Source organism: Schistocerca serialis, chromosome 4 (genome assembly GCF_023864345.2).
Source record: "Schistocerca serialis cubense isolate TAMUIC-IGC-003099 chromosome 4, iqSchSeri2.2, whole genome shotgun sequence".
Lineage (NCBI taxonomy): Eukaryota > Metazoa > Arthropoda > Insecta > Orthoptera > Acrididae > Schistocerca > Schistocerca serialis.
This window is the reverse complement of record NC_064641.1, coordinates 706,400,544-706,405,276: the sequence shown is the minus strand read 5'-3', so window position 1 is coordinate 706,405,276 and position 4,733 is coordinate 706,400,544. Positions and strand designations below refer to the sequence as shown.

Below are 4,733 nucleotides of genomic sequence, written 5' to 3'. Positions count from 1 at the left end.
AGGTGTGGGCAAACATCGACGGCATCGTTGCCGTCGGACGTTAGCGCAGTTTGGTTTATGATCGTCCACCACACCCTGGTGATGAACCAGCGGCTTGCGGAGATCCATCTCCTTCCCTCTGCCAACTGTGGGAGATGTGGTGATCAAGACACACGTGAACATCGTTTCGAATGTCGCTCGGTGTCGACGGTATGGAGGCTCTGACAACAAATGGTCGTCCGCGTTAACAGAATGCCTCCACATCTAGTGACTGTTAGTCGTGTGATTATACCTGAATTTAAAGCATTTCCGCAGACGAAGAACAATGCCACCGTGTGGATCTTAGGGCAGACGATTTATCCACTTATAGATCTCAACATTAGCGATGCTGTGATATACCTCGATTATGTGCGGGAACAGTATCTGAAAGTGAAAGCATGTGCGAAATACTTCGAACTATTTATCTGCAGCCTTGGAATACAGCTAGGACACAGCACTGCGAACCACCTCTTGAAACAAGTTTTAACCAGTGCACACGGTTCAGTTTTTAGTTTTTTCCTCTTCATTTTACTTATTTACCTTGTGCTGAAATTCATGGAGCGCGCCACAGCCTCACTACAGGTCGTTCTGTTTTTATCTCTTGGAGAGAAGGTTCCGCTGAACTCTGAGGAATTTTATTTGTTTTGCAAGAGTTCATGGCTACTCTGGAAGTTCCGATTTATCCGTCTGGAACGTTCTTGGTTGAAGCAGTGGTTTTCCGTTCTTTAATTTCCATATCCGCACTGTCACAATTTCATTTTATAATTTTTAACTGATTTTTCTTTTTATTTGCGTGCTGCGCACGTAGCGATCAACTTCAATTGTGCAATGTTGACAACTGTTTTTAAGAACACACTGTTACATCGGAGTGGATGACATTCTTCAAGAGGCAGAACACTAGTTTTTTAGGAGGAATGTTTTGCTGTCGAGTTGCAACTGCGGAAAGAAGAAGACCATCCGCCGACTGCCCAGTACTATCTATTTTAGTTCTTCATTGTTCAGAGGAACAGGACAATATTACATCTCAGAAGAAGATTTTGTTATGTTATTCGTGCCTTCACCGAAGTTCGACAGTCCAAGAAATTATAGCGTTGAAGCTCGCCGAAGAAGGCGTTATTTGGCGAGAGCAAGGAGGGCTGTAAGGGGAATTGGGAGGCCCTAAAAAACGTAGAGCATTCGACTGCAAATCGAGAGGTCCCCGGTTCAATCCAAGGTGCCCCTTCATTTTTCAGTATCTCTAAAAAAACAGTGATTGTCGCTATGGATTGCAAATGTTCGTGATATACTCTGTACGCCATACCGAAGGCTTTGGAAAAACATTTCAATGGGAGGATCGCGGCCCAGGGTCTTGCAGGTCATCGTCCTCTCGCTATGAGGTCGAACTGTACGAAATCCGCTTGCTTGGGGAAGAATCTTGTACGCTGAATTCTGGAGAACATGGTGAGAAGCAAAAGTTTTCATGTACTGCTGCATGGCAAAATCAGAAATTGGAAGAGCTGGGATTTGAAGCCAGGACTTTCTGCAGGCGAAGTAGACACACTACAACTGAGTTACAACCCCGCCAGAGCAAGAACATCTGGGACGAGTCTCTCGTGAATCCTGCTGTCTTTTTAAGGTTTGGACGGTACAGTAACTGTTCGAGGAACCTGTTCATGATACGACCTAAATAGCGTCGACTCGGTGGCGCAACGGTAGCGCATCTGACTCCAGATCAGAACGATGCGTGTTCGAATCACGTCGGGTTCACAATGCAACCTTCGAAAACGAAAGCCATGGGCGGGTATGTCAATTTAATTGGATAGCTAGCGATTCACAGAACGGACGAACAGATCCTACTTGAAAAAAGTTACTAGTGCAATTTTTGCATTCTGACGCCGACTTGCTCTTTCTCCAGGCGCGAAGCGTCTAGTATTTTGTTGTTCATATCGTTTGACGCTGACATCTAACCGAGACATAATGATTCCGCAATACTTTGCTCGTTTACACGTCTTTAGCAAGGCCGAGTACAATATTTTTCGCTAAGTTATCGGAATAGAAACGTTGTGAAAGTGGTGTAGCTCAGTTGTCAGTTGTGCTTGAGCCGCGCTAGCGTGTAGTTGTGTGTACTGCTGAGCTCCGCTTGTGGTGTTTACATTCGTGACTGCTGTTCTCTCCAGTGCCGTCCGTCAGTCGCTCTTCGTGTTTTTGGATCTTCGTTAGTGTTTCAAGTGTGCTGTTAACCGCAGTTTTGTTACTCACTGGAATTTGTTTTTTTAATCGGAATTTCATCTCTGCAGTGCATCATGTCTACAAACGTCTGGAAAAGCACTCTGGTCTTCGCTTTCGAAAAGGAAACCTGTTATGTCCAGCCACCGTCACTGGAAATTCACGATTGTATTATAGAGGTAATTGGTGTCAACTCTGATTCCGCCCATACAGTGCAGGTAGACCATGATAAATACTATATTTTTGTCGAGTTCGAGAACTCAGAGACGGTAGACAAACTGTTAGCAAATTGGAGTAATCACATAGAATCCTTTTACAGAGACTGCTCTAAAAGCAAAGTTCGGATATGGAGAGCTGACATTGTTAACACTACTGTTTGTGTGCTTAACGTACCTATTGAGATTGATAATGTTTTAATTAAGGATGCACTTTGCAAGTATGGTGACGTTAAATCTGTTGCCACTGAACGTTGGTCTCGTCACCAGAAACTGCAGTGTTTTAACGGGATTCACTTTGTGAATATGGACATCAAGACGAATATTCTGTCTCATTTATTTATAAATGGCTATAGGGCGCAAATTGTGTATTCTGGTCAGGTACCAACTTGTCGTATCTGTAATGAGTCTGGCCACTTTAGACAAAATTGTCGACGGCGGGTTTTTGTAATTGAAAGCAACCTCTCGCAACACCAGAAACTTACCTTAAATGATGTTTTGCTAAATAATATATCTGTATCTGTTTGTGTATACTGCCATAGCAAGCCACTCTGATATTTACCTGCATGATAATAATCGGTGTCCATGTTTAGACAAAAAGGCTGATCTTGACACCCCCGCACCTTCCGAATTGCAGACGAGAAAACGGCCCCATTAGAAAACTGATAGCTGTTCTGATGACGAGTTGTTGAAAAATCTCACTTCGCACGCAAACAAGAACCGGGCGATGAGAAGCTAATATGAAGACTCCAAGAAATGCGGATGGGCACTGGTAATCAACCAGATCGTACACAGTCTGCGGGAAACTGCGAAGATGGGGATGCTTCTAGCAATAAGCAAGAAACATCAGGAGGGGACCAAGTTTACGAAGATTAGCAGCCTTCTGACACTCATGAGAAAAAGGTAGTGTGTCCCACACTGCCCACCTCTAACTGCCAGTGCTTCTCAGAAGGAATCTGACCGCAAGATAAAACTAAGCAGTACAGGCCATGTCGTACACTCGGACAATACGACAAGATCGATGTCACAACCGAACAGTACGAAACCTGTCACGAAGCCTCCAGACGCTCCACGAGGTAAGGTCAAGCCACAACCAAATCAAGGGAGGTTAAAGAACGGGAAAGGCGACACGAAACCACACAATGTGCGTTACGAAACTGTTGGGCACGAGACACTGAAAGAATTTCCTGAGGAATCTCAAGACAAACAATCTTCTGATGACACAGGAGGGAAATCTCAAAACTAGACTGCAACGATACGGTAACTTGCAACCTCTGAAAGGGATGTTCTGTTCTGTCTCATATTACTGTGCGATACGACAGAAAATTTCTGATAAAGATAAGCAGAGGGCCCCGAAGACCCCATCCATGAAGCGTAGAAAGGATGTGATGACGCCATGCCGTATCGTACGCCTACCGCATGTCGAAAAAGACAGCGACCAGGTGCTGACGGCGGGCAAAGGCAGTACGGATGGCTGACTCCAGACTCACCAGATTGTCGGCGGCAGAGCGGCCTTTACGGAATCCACCCTGAGACGGAGCCAGAAGGCCCCGAGACTCCAGTACCCAAATCAAGCGCCGGCTCACCATCCGTTCGAGAAGCTTGCAAAGAACGTTGGTGAGGCTAATGGGGCGGTAGCTGTCCACCTCCAAAGGGTTCTTGCCTGGTTTCAGAATGGGGATAACGATACTTGCCCGCCATTGCGACGGAAACTCACCCTCGACCCAAATACATTTGTAAAGGTCGAGGAGCCGTCGCTGGCAGTCCACTGAAGGTGTTTCAGCATCTGGCAGTGGATGCAATCTGGCCCAGGAGCGGTATCAAGGCAAGCGCCTAGGGCACTGCGAAATTCCCACTCACTGAATGGAACATTGTATGATTCTGGATGGTGGGTGCAAAACGAAAGGCTCCGACGTTCCATCCGCTCCTTAATGGAGCGGAAGGCCAGGGGGTAATTCGCAGAAGCGGAACTCATGGCAAAATGCTCTGCCAAGCGGCTTCCAATGACGTCGGAGTCTGTACAAACTGCTCCATTCAGTGAGAGCGCAGGGACGCTGGCAGGGGTCCTATAGCCGTAGACGCGTCGAATCGTCGCCCAGAACTGCGATGGAGTGACATGGAGGCCAATGGTGGACACATACCGCTCCCAGCACTCCTCCTCGCCTTGGCGGATAAGGAGGCGGGCCCGCCACGCAGCCGTTTGAAGGCGATAAGGTGGTCTATGGAGTGATGTCGCTTGTGACGCTGGAGCGCCCGCCGGCGATCTTTAATCGCTTCAGCGATCTCAGGCGACCA

At 46.9% G+C, this 4,733-nt stretch overlaps 1 non-coding gene across 1 annotated transcript; it reads left to right on the top strand.

Moving 5' to 3' along the window:
* The first annotated feature begins 1,692 nt into the window (after positions 1–1,692).
* Trnaw-cca (transfer RNA tryptophan (anticodon CCA)) lies at positions 1,693–1,764 on the top strand. Its single transcript has one exon. It is a non-coding gene; the product is annotated as a tRNA-Trp (tRNA).
* The last annotated feature ends 2,969 nt before the right edge of the window (positions 1,765–4,733 follow it).